Genomic DNA, 25,301 nt, shown 5'->3' on the forward strand with positions numbered 1-25,301 from the left:
TTCATCTCATCTATAATCTACATAAATAATTGCACCTATGGAAAAGTATTTTCTGATAGCATCAGGATAATTATTTGGATTACTAAATCTTACTTAGAAACTTAAAAAGTCCCCAACCAATCTCAACCTTGTGCTCCATAGTAATACTAAGTATAGACAGAAGAAAAGATAACAATAATGATAATACAAGAAAGAGTTGGGGGGAAGGTGATTATATTCAATGCAAACTAAGATGTTCAGCTCAAAAAATAGGGATACAAAAAGGAATTTTAAATAATTGCTAATTGTGATTCCTTGGTTTGGAGACATAAATGTTATTCTTCTAAACATTAATCATTTCAAGTGATTATAAATATATTTAGGAATTTTCCTTTACAAAAAGGCAAAAAACATATACATATGACACATCAGCAGTCTAGGTTAGAAATAATGAATGATTGGATCATTAGGTGTATGTGGGATCAGAATGAGATATTTTAGAATACATAGAACACTTTAGGTTGTTTTGGAAGTTCATAGTTGACCTTACAATGAACGTGAGTTAATTCAAGTATCCACTGGGAGCTCCTCAAGCCTAGACTAGACTGAACAGTAATATGTGTGCACTGGTCTTCAATGACATGAGTTTGGGTAGATCTCAACATGCTTTCCCTTCAGACGTGCCGTCCAAATAGACTTACTACAATTCAGCATCGCATAGGAATTGTGCCCACTCTGTAGTTGCACAAAGTGCATATAAACACACCTTTACTTTTCTGTGTCCTTGTATACGGAGTGGAAAGAACTAGCCATTTTGATAAATGAATATATGCCCGTTGTGTAAATCTTATCGTGGTTTCTCATTCAAAAAACTTTTAAGATTCCAGGTGCATATCAGCCAGCTAATCCTACGAAACCTACACTTCCTAGGATGCTGCTCAGTGACCAAAGCTCCCGTAGAAGCTCCATGGTAGTCAGGATGCTGCCCTCCCATCTCATTACTTCCCCACGCAGGTCATTTGTATTTGCATAAGATCAAATACCTTCACTATTGTATCTAGTGCCCCCTGGAGGACATCTTGAATTTTATAAGACAATGATAGTATATATGAACAGGTGTGGGGAAATTACTATAAGGAAAAATTGCTATGTTTCCTCTTTAATAGAGTATTGGTGGTACCATGTAAAAATTATAACTGTAAATTAGAAAATGTTGTAGCCTAACTAATATATCTTTACTTCAAACTTTTATATATGGCCCGGTAAATTTTTATATATTACTTACAGCATAGCAAATACAATCTTTTGAGGCTCCATTTATAATCCAAAAGAAATCTAAGAAGCTTCTCTTTTTCCTTAAGTTTCCAGTAAGATACTCCTCTTAAAACTAAACAGATTGCTTCATAACAAGAAAAAAATTCATTTTAAAAGTTTGACATTTTAAAATAAAAAGAAAACACTGGAATAAAAACAGAGAAGGATTTTTCTTCAGAATGATAAATCTCTATAGTATTTCTCAAGCTTTCCCATCAAAGTATCTCTTTTTTTCTTCAATTTTATTAAGATATAACTGACATATAACATTGTATTAATTTGAGACACAAAACATGATTTGATATATGTATATATTGGAAAATATCACAATAAATTTTAAGTAAAATATTAGCAAATACAATATGGCATTGTTTCAAAAAAATAATGTTCTATCATCAAGTAGGCTTTAACTCCAAGAATATAGGGATGATATTATATCAAGAACTCTGTTAACATACTTCCTACATCAACAATTAAAGGAGAAAAACTATATGATCATATCAGTAGATGCTAAGAGGCATTTGATAAAAGCCCAGCAATCACTAATAAAAACCCAAGATGATTTAAATTTGATGAAGATTCTTTTCTAAAAACCATAGTAAATATTATCTTAAATAAGATACAAGAATGATTTCACTCAGTATCAGATATCAGAAAGTGATACACTATCTAGAAATTCCAAGAAAGTATAAGAAAATTCTATTGGATACAATACAAGAACCTACTAAGGTGATTAAATGTAATAAATATATAAAATCAATAGCTTTTCTTTCTGTAATAGCATACATATTGAAGAATATAGATGATAAAGCGATCTTTTACACAGAAATGAAATCTATAAAGTGTTTACGAATCAGTATGGTATTGGCATAGAAATTCAGTTATTAGGTATATAGCTCAAAGAATTGAAAGCAGGGACTCAAACAGATATTTATATACTCTGTCCCAGCGAAGTATTATTCATAAGAGCCAAAAGATGGACATGACCCAAATGTCCACTGACGGATGAATGGATAAATAAAATGTGGTATATATACAGTGGAAAATTATTCAGCCTGAAAAAGGAAGGAAATTCTGACACACACTACAACATTAATAAACATCGAAGGCATTATGCCAAGTGAAATCAGCCAGTAACAAAAGGATACATACTGTATAATTTCACCAATGTGAAGTCCCTAGTCTAGTCAAATTCATAGACACAGAAAATAGAAGGGGAGAGTGGAGAGTTACCATTTAATGGGTACAGAGTTTAAGTTGGGGATGATAAAAACATTCTGCAAAATCATGGGGGTGATGGTCGCATAACAATGTTAACGTACTTAATGCTGTTGAATCGTACACTTAAAAATGGTTAAAATGTTTAAAAATCTTCTTTAGGGACGCCTCGGTGGCTCAGTGGGTTAAAGCCTCTGCCTTCAGTTCAGGTCATGATTCTGGGGTCCTGGGATCGAGCGCCACATAGGGCTCTCTGCTCAGCAGGGAGCCTGCTTCTCCCCCTCCCCTCTCTCTGCCTGCCTCTCTGCCTATTTGTGATCTATGTCTGTCAAATAAATAAACAAAATCTTAAAAAAAAAAATCTTCTTTAGTTAAACAGAATAGGTCTGAGTATAAATGACAAATGTGGTATCTCAAATAAGTGGGGAAAAGATGCTATATGTAATAAATGATATTGACTCAGTTGGCCAGTCATCTGCAAAAAATAAATCTGGACCTTGATCTCGCATCACATACAAACTTAAGTTCCAGGTTGATTAAATACTTAAAAGCAAAAAGTATGACATTAAAGTGTTAGTTAAAAAGCTTAAAAATTACACATAAACATGTTTGACCAAGTTAAAATAAGCAACATGTATGGCATAAGAGATTATAAATAACAGACTCTCTACATTTAGGCAAAAAGTATTTTCATTGTGGACTTCCCTCAAAAAGTTAAAAACAGAACTACCCCAGGTTCCAGTAATCACACTACTGTATATTTACCTCCAAAATACAAAAACATTAAATCAAAGGGATATATGAACCCCTATGTTTACTGCAGCATTATTTCCAATGGCCAAATGATGGGAGGAGTCCCGGTGTCCATCAATAGATGAATGAATAAAGAAGAGGCGTAATATACGATGGAATATTATTCAGCCACAAAAAAGAACGAGATCTTACCATTTACAACAACATGCATGGAGCTAAAGAACATAATGCTAAGTAAAACGAGTCCGTCAGAGAAGGACAAATACCATATGATTTCACTCATATGTGGAACTTAAGAAACAAAACAAGCAAGCAAAGGGGGGATAAAGAGAGAGAGAGAGACAGACAGACAGCTCTTAATTGTAGAAAACAAATTAATGGTTACCAGAAGCGGGTGGGAGGGGAGATGTGTGAAACAGATGATGGGGATTAAAGGGGACACTTATCATGATGAACACTGTGTAATGTATAAAATTGCTGAATTACTATATCATACATGGTAAACTAACATAACACTACGCTAACAGTACTAGAATTAAAATAAAAAACTTAACACAAAATATTTCCATTATAATTAGCAGATCATGGATTGACTTCTGTGGTATAGCAAGAGCTCCTAAAATTTGCTACAACAAGACAGCCCAGAATTTAAATGGAAAATAGATCTGAATAGAAAATTAATTGAAGAACAAATCCAAATGTCCAACTGTCTCCAAATTCCCTCTGTCCCTGCACATACATGTCCCCTCACATCAAGAAGTAGAATCTATTTTTCTCCCCTTGAATCTGCACTAGCCTTGTACTTGTTTTGTAAAGTCATGTTAAATGTCCCCGTCACAATAAATGTGACAGAAGTGATGTTCTAGGAGTTCCTGAAGTATTAAAAGGACTAGCACCTTCTCTTAAAATCCACCTGCCGTATTATACAAAATCCAGGTTCTGCTAATGAATGAACCATAGGAAAGGGGTTCCCTAGAAGATGGGGGTGATGGTCATCCCCGCCCCACCCAAGATCTGGACTGGATATTCCAGCCTCAGCCACACTCTTAAATAAATGCAGCCCTGTAAATGACAAACGCACCTGTAGTGAGGAAATGGAGTTTAAAAAGCAGTGAGATGCATTTAGACACTGCAGAGTGGGCCAAGAATTTTTATTGTTTGCTCAATGAAAATATGTAGAAAATATGACTTGATGAGATCTGTACGGAAGATGATAACAATGGCCCATAAAATTTGAAGAAGTGACTGTGACGTGATCTTATATATACTGATGGGTTGTCTTCAAAGCAATCTAAAAATACTATCAGATTTGAAAACTGAATTTGCTTGAACAAAGATCATACTGCTTTTGTTTTGCCCACATTTATTTAGGTCCACAAGCAGAGGTGTGATTTAAAGCAATAGTCTTAAAACTTCTGTTATTCTCCAAAAGAATTCTGAAAATCTACATCTGCATATCCCTTCACATATTTTTGGTTGAAGTCTAAAACTGTTCATCGGGAGTTGAAATAAGTACAAAGAATGTACATATATTGTAAATATTGACATTTAGAAATAAAACTATAATTTTACTCTTTCAAACATATCCAAAGGAATCTTAATAGCCTAATGGTCTGATATACATCATCCCCCATTTTAAAAATACATGAACGAACTCTTCTCTAACTATTTCCTTTTTATCTTTGGTCTCAAAGTTTCATTTTACTTCCTTCTCAAATATTTATTTATTTAGATGTCTATCTGAATGTAAATCTATTGGTACAAGTTTTTTATTGATCACTTGTGGTAGACTGATTATATTAATGTTTCTAAATAATGTCCTCCCTGTGTCTATGCCCTTTCTCCTATAATTTTGTAGTCTCCTTCCTCTCTAACTCTGGACGTGGCCATATGACTTGCATTGGCCCATGATATGTCTGAAAATGTGATGCTTGTTCATTTCTGCTCTTGGTTTCTCTGTCTTCACTATGAGAACATGCCCAGGCTAGCCTGCTGGCAAGAGAAACACAGAACAGCACGGTCAGCAAAGTTGTCCAAACCGAGGCCCCAGACATGTGAGTCTAGCAAAGATCAGTTAAGCCCCTAACAGACTCTGTGCTGACTGGAGACATTGAATTTGACCCACTAAACTCAAATCAATAAAGAGAAATCATAGAACTGTAAGCTAAAGTAAGTGTGTATTTTTGTATGCCACTGAGGTTTTGTGACTTTTTTGTTGTTGCTGTTGTTATGCAGCTCTACTGCTAGAATTAGGTGACTGGTACACCACTCACCATATTTTCTGGACAATCACACTAACTTCAAATTCATGACTAATCATCAAATATTTGTTGAATGAATCTGCAACAAAAACATGTATATAAACTGAAATTTAAGATTTTATTTTTCTTTCCTATGACCATATGACTCTAAATATTGAAAAAGTTTAAATTCATGACTAATCGATTAATATTTCTATCATGTGATACATTCTTAACTCACTCTCTTTTTGCTTTCCTTGATGATTTTCACCTATCATCTCTTCTTAAACCATAGTACCTGCCTTCACTGTTATTCAAAGTAGATGAACTTACCTCCTCCTTCTGCAAGAAAATTTAAGCAATTAGGAAAGAAATTCCACAACTATTATCTGTACCACATTTTCTCCTTTCCTGCCTGTTTCCATAGATGGATTATTCATACTCTGATATAAAGCAAAATTCACCACCTCTATACTGCATCATATCCTCTCTCATTTACTCAAGAATATAGATCCAAAAATACTTCCTTGTTTTTCCTAAATTTTCAATTTGTCATTGTTCCCTACTTGATCACTCCTACCAATATATATGCATGATGTTATTTCTCCTATCTTTCAAATAAGTGTTTCTTTGGTCTGACTCCCCCTACCCCCCAGCTGTCATCTCTATTCTTTATTCCTTTTTGCAACAAAAACTTGTTACTCTCTGGTCCTTGAAACACTTTACTCACTTGATTTCTTCTCTTGGTTGTCCCAAGACTTTACTGGTCACTACTTCTCAGGCCCCTTTGCTGAGTCTTTCTCTTCTTCCCCATCTCTTAATGTTGGTATATCTCAAGACTCAGTCCTTGATCTGTTTGTCTTCCCTGCCTACTCATTTTGTGCATACTCTCCTCCAGTCTCATAGCTTTAAATATCTCTTTGACAAGAGCTTCCAAATTAAAACCTCCAGCCTACACTTCTCTTCCAAATTCCAGATCTGATTATCTGACTGTCTACTTGATATCTCTCTTTGGATATTTATAAACATCTCAATGTCATCATAAATTAAATTCCTGATCTTCCCCTCCAAAACTGCTCCGCTGCAGTCCTTCCCATCTCAGTTGACGGCGGCTCCATTTTTCTTGTTGCTCAGAACCAAAACCTTGGACTAACTCCTCTCTTTCCTGCATATACTTAAAAAAAAAAAATCCTAAATCCAACCATTTCTCAACATTTCCTCTTATTTCACTCCAATCTGAGCCACCACCATATCCTAAGAGCTCCTAACAACTCAGCATGTATTAGTTCTTACCTCCTACAGCCTATTCTCAACACAGAAGTCAAGAATGACAAAGCTATACCTCTGCTCACTAGCCTCCAGTGCTCTCCATCTCACAATGGACAGCACAAACACAAAGTGCTTTTAAAAGGCTCTATGAGGTTCTGCGTGATCTGCTCTCTTCCCACCCCCACATTTCTCTGACTATTCTTACTGTGTTTCCTCCATTTGCTCTACCTGCAGTGGCTCCTAACTATTCCTCAAAATACTAACCATCTTAGGGTCTTAGCACAGCAATTCTCTGCCTGGAACCCCAGGTATCTATATGGCAAACTTCTACCCTCTTTGAATTGTCTTCAAATATCACCTTTTCAACACAGTGTATCCCCCATCTCCCTTTTTAAAATTAGTTTCCTCAAACCACTCCTCCTACAAACTCCTACTTCCTAACCTCTAACTTTCTTGCTTGATTTACTCATTTTCCAAAGCACTTATCACCTTCTAACATAGTGTATGATTTGTCTACCTACACCCCATAATATAAATTCCAAGAGATCAGTTGTAGGGATGTGTGTGTGCTCTCTTTGATTCACTGACATATCTCAAGAAATTAATACAGTTTCTGGCCCAAAGGAGGGGCTCAGTAAATACTAGTTGAAGGAATCTACAACAAACCCCAGGATATTAACTAGAATTTTAGATTTTATTTTTTATTTCTGATGATCATAAGGCCCTAAATATTAAATATTTTCTTTTGGATTAAATTCCCACTGGAATTATTATCAGTATACAACTGATCAAATAATAAAACTATATTTTAAACACTGATGTTTGTTAAACAGGTAAAATTTACTGGTGAATACCTTAATAAGATGAATCATAAACAATCTTTCACTTCATTTAATGAAAACAAAATGTATATACTGCTGTAAAGTAACTGGTATAGGGGTTGTCCTTTATTTTTTAAAGGAAGTAGAAAATTCTTTAAAAAATATTCTAAAGTTAAAAAAAATTACCAAAAAAGTTAAAAAATTTTCTAAGATAAAACATTATTTTTAAATATCTAAGATGAAATTAAGTGAGAATTGATTATAATTGGAATAAATGATTCATCATATATACTTAATAAAGTGGGTTTTAAGTACTTTGTTTAATATCATCAAATCTGAAAGAAAAGTGAAAGTCTTATCAATGAGTTTTACTTAATATGTCTTGAAAAATTTGGTAGCACCAAAAAAAAAATTCAGTTACATTTTAAAAATCACCAGTAAACTTTACCTTTTTGGCTTTTCAAAGAAGCTTTTCTTTTCAGCAAATAGCATGTCCTAGGGATGAGTATAGCTAAAAATAATTAATGCTTCAATGTATTAAGGGTTGTTTTTAGCATTCAATATTTCTTTTTTTAAAAGATTTTATTTATTTATTTGATTGAGAGAGAGCACAAGCAGGCAGAGCAGCAGTCAGAGGGAGAGGGAGAAGAAGACTTCCTGCCCAGCAGGGAGCCCAATGCGGGGCTTGATCCCAGGACCCTGGGATCACGACCCAGCCAAAGGCAGCCGCTTAACTGACTGAGCCACCCAGGCGCCCCAGCATTCGATACACCTTATTAACGCCTTCTTCACTTTGCTGTTCAAGGGCTCCCCTTACGTGCACATATTCATGATAAAAGCAAGCAGCATGGAAGAGGCACAGTCCTTAAACGAAAATCACCATCAGTTCCACTACAAACCCCAATTTACTATATGTACTGCGTTCAGAATATCCCAGCTGGGACAAAATACTACATTCCTAACCTATTTTTCACCCATAACATAAATAGAGAAGACAGGGAAATTTCCTGTGGATTAGGGTAACTTGATTAATCATTAACTAAATCCTTTTTTTTTTTTTTTTGTTCCCCCTGCCCGCCCGCCCCCCCCGACCCCGATTTGGCTGCCAGTGTGAGCGGGTGCCATTTAGTTTTAATTTCAAGTTACCTGTCGATTTTTGGGATATCTGTCAATGAACTACACAAATAAGACATGAAAGTATAGAAACTTAGTGAACGTTATTTCAGAAACTGCTGGGTTTGAGCTTTGTCTTAGGAGAATCCCGGCATGTTTCTTAGGAAATACACACATTCTTGCTGTGAAAGTCTTGCTCGTAATGTTCAGTCCTCTCCTTGGTTCGGAGCTCCGTGTGTGTATGTGTAAGCTTTTATATCGTAAAGTGAGGGAAGAACTGTTAAGAACTCAGGTGACTTCTCACTCAAATGGATTTTGGGGAAGAGTTAGAAGTGGAGAATCTGGAAATTGATTACTTTAAAGTATTCTTATAGCCTCTAGAAAGTTTTTCACATCCTTAAGAAGTAGCCTAGCCCAATTTGAAGATTATTGATAAAGTGCATTGCTCTCCCATGATGAAGTGTACACTGCTGTGGTTATCTGACATCGTTTACCAAATTATTGGAACTTTTGTACTTAGATCTTACTCAGAAGATCTACTTATCTAAGATAGTGTCTCTTCAGAATATATCATACCGTTCCCTAGAATTCTGATTCCAACTAGCTTTTATGTACAATTTCTCACTGAATCATCCACTTTGAGAAGGAAGTTGTGGATCTCTGAGTTAGATATTTGACTGTGAATCTGAGGGAGATTTAGAGAAAGTCTATTATTCAGTTATGCTCCAGAAATGATGTCAAGGAATATCAACTTTATAACTGCAATTCTTGAATATTCTCCAGTCCTCTGACACAATCTTTTCACAGACCAATCACTCATTCATCTGATGATTAAGTGATAAGAACATAAAATGTTATATATTTAGGGCTATGTCTTTCTCACTAGACATAGTAGAATGTTTAAATGGCCATCTTCAGACACTTCTAGTGCTCATTTGCACCCCCACTAGATGGTAATAGAAACTTATATGTATTGAGCTTCAGTATAATATATCGAATATTATAAAGAAAGAATTATAAAGAAAGAAGGCGAAAGAACAAAAATTCAGATTAGAAAGATTATCTGCCTCCCTTCTTCCCAATCCCAACTAAATTGGCCAAGGAAAAACGTAAAAATAAGGAAAAGCTGAGTAAGTGTTTAAAGCTAAGGAACGTTTGCTAAACACTACAAACGTTGAAAATACTTAAATAGAGTTCTAAACTAAATGAAGACACCTCCAGGAAGCTTGCCACTCACTTCCAGAAGAAAACAGCATTGCCTCTTGTGAATAAGAAAAGCAGGCTCTAAACCCCATGGCCCTTTCTCCTAACTTAGGGAGAGAAGAAGGGGAAAACCATGAGACCAACAGGGAACTTGCCCCCCGGGAAAATGGTCTTCCCTATGATGGCAAAATATAAAGGTTGTGGCAGGACTTTGTAGTGCCAGCATCTGGGTTAAGGGGAAGTCCCGGGGCAGTGGTGGAGCGCGACTGGGGCAAAGATGGAGTGGAAGAGGCCGGGAAGGCGGCAAGATCCCCCCCACAGTGGTGGGCCTAAGGCCTTAAGCAACGGATGCTAGAGCACTGCTCCTTGAACCCACTAAAATATCCAATAAAAATCTTGGTGGTTCTCCATCCCAGAAAGGTACACACTCAAAAGCTTATAATAAAATTCCCTCCTCCCCGCCTCCCCCACCCCTTCCTCTTCAATGTGCCCCCGTGTACCGGCTGCTTTTGCTGCTATCTTTTTGCTGATTCCTTCCTTTGCAAGGGGGCCTGCAGGATACAAGTGCCCTCCAACCCATGGTAAAATGATTATAATCATATCATATAATTGTATAATCTTATGATATAAACAAAAATTAGGTGATTATCTAGGGAAGAGGTGTGAAAAACAGGTGTTTGTTGCTCTCAAAATAAAAGGATGAATAAACATAAAATAAAGAAACAATATGATTTAAAAGAAAAGATGTTTCTCGACAAAAAATAAGGAGAATATTAGTACTTAAAAGGAAGGAAGGTGTACTTTTAAAATTGAACTTTTGTTCAATTGTACTTTTTAAAATTGAAGTGATAAGGTAAGAAATAAAAAGGAGCACATCATAAAAGGCCTCATGAGTCATTGTAAAATTTTTGAATTTTATTCTATATAGATTAAAACCAGGGGAGGCTTTTGAGCAGAATATTGATATTATCTGACTTCCATTTTCATATACTCACATTGGCTAAGTTGAATGCATTAATACACTGAGCATCAATTCTTCCACAAGAATGGAAACACAGAGATTGGTTACGTCATTGCAATAATCCATGCCTTCCTTTTACCTCCAGTTGATGACATCTTGGAACAGGTTAAATCAGTGACAACTGTGAGAAGTGATCAGATTCTTGAAATTGTAAAGTTAGAGCTAAGATTTTGTAATGGAATAGATTGGGTAATGAAAGAAATCCAATTAAAGTGTATTATAGTGGGACACCTGGATGGCTCAGCTGGTTAAGCCGCTGCCTTCCGCTCGGGTCATGATCCCAAAGTTCTGGGATCGAGTCCCACATCGGGCTCCTTGCTCAGCGGGGAGTCTGCTTCTCTCTCTGCGTCTGCCTACCACTCTGCCTGCTTGTGCTCTCTCTCTTTCTCTGACAAATAAATAAATAAAATCTTTAAAAAAAGAAAAGAAAAAAAAAGAAAATGTATTATAGTTACTGCTGATAATACTCATAATAATCTGGAGGATATATAACTAGTGGATATATATCTTGCCCCAGTATTTCTATTTTTAAGAATTTAAGCTATGGAAATATTCCTATATCCCAAGGATTTATTATTTATAACAGAAAAAATTGGAAATAATCTAAATGTAAAAAAAAAACAAAACCTGTTTAAATAAATTAAGGTAGAATGAGGTCAGTAAATAATATGTAAATAGTAACAAAAAAAGAATTAGCTCTATAAGCACTGATATGGAAGGATATTCATGAAGTTTAAATTAGAAAATGTGGAGGAAAAATATCATTATCTATAGAAACAGATAGTAGTCTTCCTAGAATATCCAAAATAAACTTTTAAAAATTATAAACTAAAAAGAAGTCAGTAAGGAATCCAGATACAAGAATAACTTGCAGAATTCAATACAGTTCCTTTCAAAAAATGTAATGAGAAAATAATTTTTCTGCTTTAATTGCAATATAAACCATAATTATCTAGGAATAAACTAACAAGGAAAAAAAAAGAAAAAATAACAGGAAATGTTAAATATTTTTTTAGGAAAAAAGAACTAGGAAACTTAATAAGCAACATAAAGACCCAGTACTCTAGGACATTGACAGCAATGTGGCACTGATGGGCATAGCTTGAATATTTCTGAATCCTCATATAAAAATAGAAAGAGCAACTAATTTAAAAAAAGTCAGAATCCTATGGACATTAAAAAAACAAAAACAAAAACAAAAACAAAAACTGGGAGACAAAGTATTCCCAGAAAACCCAAAGACCAAACAGGCAAGAACAGACCTTAAGACATGTAAGAATCTGGCATCTGTGAAAGTAAAGATGGAGGGAAAAATAAACCACCTGATGGCCCTGATAACCAAAGTAAATAGCAGTTATTCAACAGAAAGCTTTGAGTCAGCCTGAGAAAAGCAGATATGCAATCCAATAGTGGTTAAGTACAAGGGATCCCCAATAAGGGCTGAAACTGACTAGTCTCCATAAAGCTGAGTCACTAGGACAGCTTTCTACAGTGGTTCCCCAAACTGAAGAGAAATTGATGAGAAGGAAATAAAAAGTCAACAGGAAGAGAAAAATAGAAATGAAGAGAAAAGAAGGTCTAGATAAAAGCAGAGAGCAGGGGCGCCTGGGTGGCTCAGTGGGTTGAGTCTCTGCCTTCAGCCCGGGTCATGATCTCAGGGTCCTGGGATCGAGCCCCACATCAGGCTCTCTGCTCGGTGGGGAGCCTGCTTCCCCCTCTCTCTCTGCCTGCCTCTCTGCCTACTTGTCATATCTCTCTCTCTCAAATAAATAAATAAATAATTTTAAAAAAATTAAAAAAAAAAAAAAGCAGAGAGCAGAGTTTCTGGCTATAACATAGTGATGTGCTCAAAAAACATTCTTCTGAAGAGTAACTACATACTGGGAAAATTCACAAAAATAATCATTTCAGCACTCTGGAAATCAAACAAAGCCCTAAACAGTCTGAGAAGCATTTTAATGCTTGCAATACTGCTGAACATCCAGGTAAGAACAGTAGGAATGTGTGGTGTTCTGCTCTGAGGCTGCTCCTACAACATCTGCCTTTGTTTATGTGGAGGTTCTACCTGGTAGAGCAAGGTCTGAGGATTGGCAGCTTCTCTGCTACTTTCAAAAGGGGCTCACTTGATTTTGAGGGGCGGATAAGATCCAGGCCCGGTGGCACTGCTGATGGAAGTGACTTCCCAAAGGTTGGCCAGCTGGGGAGGGCCAACAGCTTGACTGCAATATTCCCCAAGATTGCAGCCCAGATTGGGGCAAGCATATTACCGACTGAGGCTGTGGACAGTGGTTATGGAGTGGTCCCACGCTATTCACATACTCCTGAGAATTTACTCATATGGAAGATAGGAGACTCAAAAGGACCCCATTCAAAGTAAAACCTGAGCCAGATACGAACAGGTCCTGAATGTGTTCCCTTGTCTACATATAGATCTATCTGTAGATCATAGAGCTCTATTGGCTCAAGGTATTTGAATACAATCTGTCAGTCAATGGCAGACTACTAAACTATGCAGATGAAGGGCAGCTCCTAGAAAGCCAAGTTTGAAAATAAAAACAAAATAAATAAAACTAACTAACTAACTAAATAAATGAATAAATAGAGACATCAGTGGTAACACCCCACAAGGGAGATTTCACAGAATAAGCCCAGGCAAGTAACTAAACAAATGAACCAACAGAAACCCAGCACAACATTTTGTGGGACTGAGGGGTAGGGGAGTGGGAGGAATGGTAGAGATTAAGAATTCAAAATGCTACAGTATATTATCTAAACTGTCCAGTTGCCAACAAAAAATTGTGGGATATGTGAAGAAATATGAAAGTGAAACCCATACTTAAGAAAAAAAGCAGTCAATAGAAACTCTGCTGAGTGTCTTCAGATGTTCCAGATGTTGTTGTTTAGCAAAGATTTAAAGCAGCTACGACAAATATGTTCAAAGAACTAAAAGAAACCATGTAGAAAGAATTAAAGTATGACAACAAAGAATCGACAGATGCAGATTTTCAATAAGGATGTAGAAAGTATTAAAAGAAGAAAGAAACAAATAGAAAATGTGGAGTTGAAGATTATAATAAAGTAAAATTCACTATAAAGGTTCACTACGCATGTTTGAGATGGCAGAACAAAGAATCAGAGAAGTGATGATGGAGCAATTATAAACTATACATTCTGGAGAACAAAAAGAATAAGGATTGAAGAAAAATTAATAAAGCCTCAGACACCTGTGGAACAACATCACCTGCACCAGCACAAATGCGATGGGAGTCTCCCCACAAGGTAAGAGAAAAAAAAGGGCAGAAAAATGTTAGAAGAAATAATGGCTAAAAAATTCCTCAATTTAAAGAAAAAAAAATCTATAGATCCCAAAAGCTCAAAAAACTCCAAGTAAGATAAAAACAAAAAATTCCATAAGTAGGCATTTTATAGTGAAAATGTTGAAAGATTAAGAGAAATCTTGAAATCAAGATGAAGAAAACAACTCATTATATATAAAGCAACATCAACACAATTAATAGTTGACTTTTCACCAAAAAACAATGTAAATCAGAAGGCAGTAGAATAATACATTCCAAGTGCTAAAAGAAAAAATAAATAATAGTTCCATATTTGATAAAACCAACCCTCATAAATGAAGGTAAATCTCCAGAAGAAAAAGAGTACGTTTCTCACAATAGTTCCAAGAAAAATAGAATTAAAACTTCTCAGTTTGAATTGTCCTGGCTGGGGTCACATATGCATGTCTGGACCTCCAGTCACACACAATGGGTATAAAGAGGGATATCTAAGGAATAATAGGGTACTATCCATAAAAGGAAATAAATTCTGGGCAGGGAAAAATAACAAACCTTTTGGTCAGGTCACCTGTGACATGAGGAAGAGCCTGACATGGTAAGCTAGTTTAGCTTGGTTGTCTGTCCAGTGCCTCTTCTCCCTCTTTTGGTAATAGTAAAAATTTTTATTTATGGAAATTATTTACTTTATATGGTTAGTGGAACTGCCAATCACAGGATTCTTAGCACGAAGGTGGTCACGTTACCCAAGTTAGCCAATCTTTTCTGGAAAGTGTAATCATTAGGTTTGAGGTATAAAGGCCAAAGGTGGTTGTAACTAAGCTATCCAATGGTATGACCATTGACATCTTAAGGATATTAAAAGAGATGCCCCAAGATATCTGATTTCTAGTATCTCTAAAGATGAATTCCTGTACTTCTAGAGTTCTAGCTACTTAACTCTTACTTTGATTCTGTGAGAAAATAAATATATAACCATAAATGTCCTTTTATTGCCTATGTTAAGGACAATTCCTATCACAGGCAACCTCAAACCCTTACAAGTGGTCTGGTTTCATAGGCTCTCATAAGAGTCCACATTACCTCAGATGCCCAAGAACAAAGTTAGACTTCTGTCAAAATCTATGCCTGACCCTAAAATAGTTGTAAATCAAGAATGTTTCAGTCATGGAAGGAGGATGGTGAGAGGCCACAGTCCGCAAATGGACAGTACACAGAGTTCAAGTCTGTATCAAAAAGGAAATTAACTAGTCAGATGCAGGAAAAAAATCAAATCAAATCAAATCAAATCAGGTCAAATAAAATAATTTTCAGATAAACAAATACTGAGAGAAATTATTGCCAGTACACTTGCCTTATTAAAAATAAAAGTACCAAAGAAAATCCTCCAGGCTCAAGGAAAGTGACTAAAATCCACAGAAAGAAGTGACGAGCACTATAATGGTAAATTAGTGTACTAATGTAAAAGACTATAGAAATGTATCTTTTCACCCAAAGTTATGGTCTCTAACCACAAAAGAATTCAATTTAAAATTAACAAAGAAAGAAATCTTTGAAATCCTGAAACATGTGCAAGTTAAGCACATTTCACAATAGCCCAGAAATCAAAGTAAAAATCACAAGGTAAGTTAGAAAATATTATGAGTGGAATGAAAATGAAAACACAATATATCAAAATTATTGAAAGAAAGTAAAGCAGTGCTTACAGGTACACTGATAAAGAAAGTAATGAGAAGATGTAAATTATCAGAATTAGGAATAAAAGAGGGCACATCAATTCTGACACTGCAGAAATTAAAGAAGTTAAATAAAGGAATATCATAACTGACTTTATACCAATGAATTAGATAACTTTAATGAAATGGAAAGATTCCTAAAAAGATACAAATGATAAAAATTAACTAACCAAGTAGAAAAACCTGAATAGAATGGGAAAAGAGATTGAATTAATTATTAAAAAATTTCCTATAAAGAAAAACTTAGGCCCAGATGCATTCACTGGTGAAATCTATCAGATATTAAAGAAATAATATTAATTCCTTATAAACTCTTTCAGAAAACAAAAGAGAAGAAACACTTTTCCACTCATTCTGTGAGCACAGTATTATCCTGATTCCAAAGCCAGACTAAAACATCTCAAGAAAAGAGGAGACAGATAGCGCACATAAACAAGACACAAACGTTCTTTAAAAATGTTAGCAAGTGGAGCTGGGGGACTGGCAGACCCACGCTCGGAGCAGCAGTACTCATAATAGCCAAAAGGTGAAAGGCACCAAGTGTCCACTCAAGGATGAGTGGGTAGGCAAATGTGGTGTTCTCCTCACCGTGAGATATTATTCAGCCTTAAAAAGAAGGAAATACACACTCTGCAACATGGTTGAAGCCGGGACATGAAGCTAACTGAAATAAACAAACATGAAAGGACAAAAAAAATATTAGCAAGTGGAATCCAACAACATATGAGAAGGATAATAAACCAGAACCAATAGGGATTTATCTCAGGAATGCGAGGTTAGCTTAATATGAAGATGAATCAGTGTAGTACACCACATTAATAGAATAAAAGACAAAAACCATCTGAACATTTGAATAGATGCATCCAAAACATTTGACAAAAACCAATGTCCATTCATGATTTCTAAAAAAGATTCTCAACGTATCAGAAATAAGAAACCATCCTAGATCTTACAAAGGACATTTATAAAACATTCATAGTTAATATCAGGTATAATGGTGAAAAACTTATACTTTCACCCTAAAATCCAAAACAAGGCAAAAATGTCTGCTCTCACCATTTCTATTAACATTACAATGTTAATGGAGGTTAATGAATGGAGGTTCTGAAACCCAGTGTAATAAGGAACAATAAATAAGTTCAAGGCATCCAGATTATAAAAGTAAAATTGTCTGCTTTTTCAAAACTGCTTTGGTTATTCTTTGTCCTTTGCATTTCTATATGAATTTTAGGATCAGCTCATCCATTTCTACAAAAAGAAAAAAAGTTTGCTAGGCTTTATGGGGATTGCACTGAACCAATTATTCAATTTAGACAGAAAGCCATATTGATAATACTGAATTTTCCAATCCATAAATATGAACCATTTCTCTACTGATACAGACGTTTAATTTCTCTTAGCAATGGTTTGGTTTTTAGTATACAGGTCTTGTGCCTCTTTTATTAAACTTATTTGCGCCATTTTGCTCCATTTATTTAAGAGGTATAATAATAATAAAAATTTTTTTAGGATTCCTTGAGAATTTCCACATCCAGAATAATGGATATGCCTTTCCAGATAGGGTTGAACCTCTCTTAAAATAATTCCCATGTATATCATGGCTATATTATTAGGGGAACACAAGTTCGTAATTGTGATATCTCCCTTCAGAACTGAAATTTGTATGGAGTGACTCTTCCTATCTCTAATGCTGTTTTGTGTGTCACAGTTTGTCTAACAGACATATAACCACCTCAATGTTATTTTGATTATTTGTCTAATCTATATATATTTTTTTCTGTTCTTTACTTTTAATCTTTCTATATTCTTAGCATTTTTAATTGGTGAGTTCAGTTGATTACATTTATTGAGATGACTTATATTTCTGGACTTGTTTCTATAATTGTACTTTATGTTATTTGTCCTGCTTTTCTTCTTTGTTTCTACTTCTTCCTGGTCTATTTTGGGGGGCAGGGGGTGAAAATTAAGATTTTTACACTAGAAGTTATCTATTTCTATGCTTTTAGTGCTTACCTTTGAGATTCTTTCATGCATGCTTAACAAAGTCTAATCTAAGACACTGTCCTAGTGCTCTGAATTAACTAAGGAAAAGGCTAAGCTACTGAAAGATATAATGGCTTAACAAAAAATTTACTTCTCTTTCATATAACAGTCCTGAAGCAAGCGGTCCAGGTTAATATGGTGGCTCTGCTCTATGAGATAACTCAGGGCCCTAGTCTGTCTCCAAGTCATTGCACTGTCATTCGCTAGGATGTGGTCCTCATCTGCATGGTCAAAGCTGGACTGCTGCCACATCTATGATCCATAGGAAGAAGAGAGAAAACCCAGAGCATTTCTTTATTTTAAAGCAATGAGGCCAGAGGCTGCACACGGCACTTCTGTCCAATAGCAAGATGTTACTCATATGGCAATATCTTGCTGTCAGTCAGAATGGGAAATGTTATCTCCTGTTGGTAAGACCATGTACCTAGCAAGGAGAGAATAGATCTTTCAGGGACAAGTAGTAGTTTGGTCATCTAAATATTTAGGTGTACTTTCTTCCCACACAAAGAAAAGATTTACTCTCTTTATCAAGATCCCATCTCGTACAAAATCCAAGCTAAGTGCTGCAAAATTCTCTCCATTCAGTGCATCGAGGCTCCTCATAGTCCTGTGAACAACATATTAACAGACAAGTTATATGAACCTGAATCCTAATATGCAATGATGGAAAACCCTTTGGATAAAGGAAGAATAGGAAATACAAGTAGTCACTGGTCCAGTAATCAGGAGGAAACCATGCTGAGCAGGAGTTACAAAGAACTTCCTGGCCTAGTAGTCAAGAAGGCTCTTTGGTTACATGCTGGTTCTGATCACTAACAAAAATTCCCCTATCATCCACGAACTCTGTCTTTGCCTTCTAGATGTTCTTCATTGTTCTTAAATCTGTGGCCATTGGGGAAGAATGTAGGTAAGGTGGAGTGGAAGTGGAGAGCGCACTGGGGTAATAGCCCACTTCATAACTAGAGTATGTTTGGGACCCTGAGGTTGCCTGAAAGATTGAACAATCACGGACTTTCTCACAAGATCTTACTTTTAGACTTGGTGGTGGTATAATTATCAAAACAACTTAGTAGCCTTCAGTTCTGTTTATTTATTTGTTTATATGCCTGTAATCACATCAAACTTTTTTTTTTCTGTACAAATCTTCTAAGCCAGGCTCTTCCTGATTTCTTGGCTCCCGCTCTCCCTTTTTTCTCATTTTAATTATAGCTACTGTGAGGCTATCTCAACAGTAGGTTTAGGTTGGGAGGCAACACACTTAAACCGATCTTTGTTAAAGGCTTGCATCTCTTTCTTTGGGAAAATGTTTCAGTTGTGGTTTTATCTCAGGCTATGTGTTGTAATTCATTGTAAGAGCAATAAGGAATATGTGTTGGCTGCTCTGGCTGCTTTTAGCAAGGTATTATAAGAAAAAGATGAGCTAAGGCAAGAATATGCCAATTTGCAAGCAGAGAAGGAAGGGAATAGAGAAACCAGAAATTTGAGCCTCACAAGCTGGAAAAAGCCAACTGCTTCTGCACCCCAAACACAAGATCGACTGCCTCAATGCTAAGCCCTAAATTTTGCCAAGCCAAGAGCCCCAGATTTAAGGTTTCTGTGACTGCTGCATTTGTTTCAGGGACTGATTTAGTCAGCTGAAGGTTAAGTTACTCTAAGCAAGAACTCTTAAAATACAGTTAAATGACGTAAATTTCTACCTTGAGTAATGGTCCTTAGATAAGGTCAGATTAGGTATGGTTCAGGGACCCAGAGGATTGCATGTTATTGCTCCACTCTTCCCTACAGTCTGCATTTGTATGGTCAACGCTAGGTCTCTATATTGTCCGTGTTCCAAACATCAAAAAAGGGAAAGATTAGTCTAGGACAAGCAATTTTCTCTTAAGCAAATAAGGCGAAAGGTGCACACATGACTCCAATTCACATTATATTGGTCAGAACTTGACATAGGCCACCTAGTTGCATAGGTTGCAGGGAACTGACTGAATGGTATTTGCCCAGGAAGGAGGGAAGATCAGATCCTAAATTTAATTTAGGAAGGACACCACACCTACAAGTTCCTGCCCCCAAATATAAATATCTTAGAATACTTTATTATGGTCAACCCCTTTCAATTTATATGATTTGCTCAAATTGTTATTCTTGTCTTTTTTGGAGACCACTCAAGATAGATATTGTTATTTTTATGTGGATGTTTATTTAGACTTACATGTTTACTGATTTATATATACCCACTTTTATCATTGTATACTTTTTTTTTGCTGCATAATAAATTACCAGGAGCTTAGCAGCTTAAAACAACACCTACCTACCTATTAGCTTACTGTTCTGTATATCAGAAGTCTGGCAAGGCAAGGTGGGGTTCTCTGCTAAGAGTATCACAAGGGTGATATCAAGCTGTCAGCTAGATTATGTTCTCATCAGGAGGCCTTGAGGGGAGGAGTCTTCTTCCAAGATCATTCTTTTTGTTGGCAGAATCTGTTCCTTGGGGCTATATGACTGAGGTCCCCCTTTTCTTGCTAGTCATCATCCATTGGTCCATCTCAGCTCCTTCCCAGGACGGATGAATGCTGTCGGGGCCATCCAGTGAGTGCCACTTTGACTTCTTCTGCAGCTAGCTAAGGATAAATATATATTAGCAGATGCATAGGCTAGCTTCTCAACTTCCCTTTGAATTAGTCATATCATCTTACTGAGTAAAAGAAAATCTTTGATACTTGTTCATTCTTATTTGTATGAGTTATGTTTTTTAACATGTTTGAAAGTTATATACTTTAATAGTGGTAGCCAATGAAAAAAACCAGATAGCCAGAATTGCTCTATTATAAAAAATGCTAGTCATTCAAGACCCATAGAAGAATAAGGGCTTATAAACCAGACTTTCAGTTCCTCACTATTAAATATGAGTAGTGAATTTTAGCCTCTGATATATGAAAATATAGCAAAAAGAAGAAATCAAATTAAGAGGAAACTAAGAGATTGCTGGGGGCAGAAGAAAACTCTAAGAAATAACAAATCTTTAAAAAAAAAACCCTCAGTTCTGGGCAAGATGGGGTAAGCATATGCAACCCCAGTTCTCTTGTTGATCACAATGAAAACCCCATGGACAAAATGTATAAGGCAATTATCAGAAGACTCTGAAAGGTGGGAAAAAGAGAGACAGACTAGCTAGGAACTATTGAGAAATGACCTGTGTGAGTATGCTGTTATGTTTTATTTGTTTGTCTCCTATATATGTGATGGGCACAGACAAAAACAAAACAGACAAAACTCCCCAAAAGCCCCAATGAAAACCCTACTCAAAGGACTGGGAAGAGGATGACTCTGCAGAGCAGAATTCTTTTTAATACACCCTCCTAAGTGCAGGTAAATATCACGAAAGGTGCAGTGCCCCTTTCCTTCCATACCAGACACAGGGGATGGAACCCTCTTGATAATTCTTATACATACTAAGCAAAAGAGCAAAGAGCAGCATCTTGCCCCCTCCCAAATTAGAGAGTGGGAGAAGGATTAGAAAGAGAGAAAAGACACTGGACCTCACAATCATCAGGGAAATGGAAATAAATAAAAATCACAATGAGATCACTTCACACCTATTAAGATGGCCATTATTAAAAACAAAAACAGAAACAAAACCCCAATTATTAGTGATAATGTTGAGAAATTGGAAATCCTTTCATACTGTTGCTGGGAATGTAAAATGGTGCAACTGCTATATAGAACAGTATGGTGATTCCTTGAAAACAAAACAAAAACAAAACCACCGTATGATCCAGCAGTCCTGCTTTTGGATTATTTATCCAAATGAATTTAAATCAGAATCTCAAAGAGGTATCTGTACTCCCATGTTCATTAGAGCATTGTTCATAACAGCCAAGAGGTGGAGAAAACCCAAATACACATTACAAATAAATAAAGCAAATGTTGTATATACACACAAAGGAGTATTATTCAGCCTTAAAAAGAACAAAATTCTGTCATATGCTGCAGCATGGATGAAACTTAAGGACATTATGCTAAGTAAAGTATGCAAGTCCCAGAAGGACAAACACTGCAAGATTTTACTTATATCAGGTTTCTAAAGTAGTCAGGTTAATCAAAGCACAAAATAGGATGGTGGTTGTCAGGGGCTAAGGGGAGGAGTAAATGGAGAGTTCTTGTTCAAAGATATAAAGTGTCAGTTATGCAAAATGAAAAAGTTCTAGAGCTCTGCTCTACAATATTGTTGTAACAGTAAATAATGCTATATTTAATACATAAAAGCTTGTTAAGAGGTAAATCTCATGTGATTTTCACACAATTTTTAAAAAAAGTGGTTCAACATTTTTAAAATGCTAAAAGAAAAAACCACCTATAATCCAGAATTGAATAGCAAGTGAAAGGTGCAAAGCAATTCAATGGGGAAAGGATAATATTGGAAAAATCTGACAATTCCCTATAAATCAATTTCTACGGGGGCAGGGGGTACAGAGAGAGATAGAGAGAGACTGAGATTAGAAACTCAAGCTAAACCTCCTCATTAAAAGCACCTTACTGGGGTGCCTGGGTGTCTCAGTCAGCTAAGCATCTTCCTTGACTCAGGTCATGATCCCAGGGTCCTGGGATGGAGCTCTGCATCAGGCTCCCTGCTCAGCGGGTAGTATACTTCTCCCTCCCCTTCTGCCTGAGGCTCCCCCTGCTTGTGCTCTCTCTCTCTCTCTCTCTCTGTCAAATAAATAAGTAAATAAAATCATTAAAAGTAAATAAATAAATAAAACCATTTTACTAAACCTCACTGCTTATACAAAAAATAACTCAGTATGGATCATGGATCTAAATGTAAAATGTGTAACAATAAATTTTTAAAGGAAAATCTTGATGACTTAAGCAAAGAGTTCTTAGACATGATATCAAAAACACATTCACCAAAGAAAAAAATCAATTAGATTCATCAAAATTTAAAACTTTGGTGTAATACACTCTTTAGAGAATGATAATACAAGCAAGAGACAGGAGGAAAATATTTGCAAAACACATATAGGCTATAGGAGAAAAAAAATTATACAATGAAAGCATCCTTTTGGGTGGTCAATCATCTAAAAGAAGTTTCAGAAAAAGAGGAGAAATTGAATTGGGAAGAAAGTATTAAAGAAATACTACAAGAAAATTTCCCTAAACTAAAGAACATAAATCTCAAGCCTGAAATTAGCCAAGGAATACCCAGTAAAATGACAGAAATCCAGAACAAGGTACATTATCATAAAATTTTAGAAAACAGAAATACAGAAAAAGTCTTAAGAGATCCCTTAGAGAAACAACCAGTAACATGCAAAAAATCAGGAATACAAATTGTATTGGACTTCTCACCAAAAACAATAGTTTCCCATTACTACCAGGATAAATTAAGAACAAAAACCATTACATGGCCTGAAGGCTGTGCATGGTCCTAGACCTGCCCAGCTCTCAAGTCTCATACCATTTCCCTTTTATTTCTCTTTCAATCAGTTACACTGGCTTATTTTCCTTCCTTCCACCCTGCAAAGCATTTACACCTGTTACTTCCTTCATAGAGAAGACTCTTCTCACTTCAGCTGCTTCACTCTTTCTTCACATCTCAGGTCAACTGTCCTTCCTTTACATTTCAGTATTTATAATGTTTTTAGGAAAGTCAGGGACCCAAATTCTCCTCTTATATGTTTACACAGTCCTATATGCCACCCCATGTCGTACTTACTTCAGCCATGATTTTATTTTCTAGTATACTTTTATTAATCTTCAGATGTCATCCTATTTGAAATACCAGCAGTAGTTGATATTTTAATCACTCTGTCCTCTTTAAAAATTGCCTTTGTTAGGCTTGCAGAATCCCACACGCTCCTTTTCCCCCTTAAGTTACTGGATATTACACCATCTCTTTTGAGATTCTTCTATACCTCCACAACTTGAAATGTCAGAATGCCCCAAGGTCCACTTCAACGCCTCTTGTTTTCTACCTGCACTCATTCCAATGACTTCATTCTGTCTCAATGGTTTAAACAAACCATTAAACAAAACCATTAAACAAAAATTAAGTTAATAGCTTGGATTTCTCTTCTGAGTCCAAGCTTGAGTGTCCAAATGCTTATCTACTTGAACGCCTAATAACCAAACCCAATCTAAAAAATGCAGAATTCAATATTTGAAATTATATATCAGTCTGAGAGGACTTTAATCTATTAAAAGCCCTCTGGATATCTTGAGCTGAGAGTAGATATTTGCATGAAAGTTGGTGGTATCAAACTGAGTTAGTCCAGAGGAAGACATTCAATTATATATCAATACCGTAAGATGAAAAAAGGGGAAAAATAACTTTGTATCCCTGCCTTAGGGCACGAACAGTGGTCTATCTTATTTACCATTATATATTTAGCATGTAGTACAATGATTGACATATAGAAGAATTAAATAAACAATCTGACCCAGCCACTTAGTATATTGTTGAAGACTACATAATAAAGTGGAATGCATCGCAATTCATGAAGGAAGAAAACCAAATTGCCAATAAATATAAAAAAAGATGACCAACCTAAAAATAAAAAGAAAAAAAAAAAAGATGATTAACTTCAGGGCACCAGGGTGGCGAAGTTGTTTAAGCATCTGACTGCTGATTCTGGCTTAGGTCATGATCTCAGAGTTGTGAGAATGAGCCCTGCATCAGATTCTGCACTAAGTGTATTGCACTAGGTCTGCTCAAGATTCTCTCTCTCTCTCTTCCTCTCCCTCTTCCCTTTCCCCCCACCCCTGCTCTCTCTTGCTCTAAAATAAATAAATAAATCTTAAAAGAAAAGATGATCAACCTCATGAGTTATCAAGAAAATGTACTTAGAGTCACAGAAAGATATAATTTCATGCTTGCTATAATTATAAAGCTTTAAATATCTCACAATACTAAGTATTAGTAAGGATGTGCAGAAATATACCTTCATATGCTGATGAATATAAATTGGCACAAATACCTTGGAGAGCAATTTGGCAATATCCTATGAAAATATGCATATCCTATGACCAGTATCTCCACTCATAAACACATCATTCAAAGGAGCTCTGCATAACAGCATAACTCTTGCATAAGGGCATATGTGAAGAATATTCATAGTGTTATTGTTTAAAATAGCAACATTTGGGGGAGCCTAAATGGCCAGTAACAGAAAAATAAATGAATAAATTGAGGGAGCATATAAATACAATTGAATATTACTCAGCAGTGAAAATGAACAAAATATCTATGTGTTTCAGTACAAATATACTGCATATACACACCATTGAGCAAAAAGGCAAGCTGC

The 25,301-nt window shown here is 35.8% G+C and overlaps 1 long non-coding RNA gene across 1 annotated transcript in view; it reads right to left on the bottom strand.

The window, feature by feature from the left end:
• LOC308339643 overlaps positions 1-6,390 on the bottom strand; it is a 57,899-nt gene extending 51,509 nt beyond the window's left edge. The window contains exon 1 of the long non-coding RNA XR_013966549.1: positions 6,235-6,390. This is a non-coding gene — a long non-coding RNA (uncharacterized lncRNA). The remainder of the gene's footprint in view (positions 1-6,234) is intronic.
• Between the last annotated feature and the right edge of the window lie 18,911 nt (positions 6,391-25,301).

Source organism: Martes martes (genome assembly GCF_963455335.1).
Source record: "Martes martes genome assembly, chromosome: 3".
Taxonomy (NCBI): Eukaryota; Metazoa; Chordata; class Mammalia; order Carnivora; family Mustelidae; genus Martes; species Martes martes.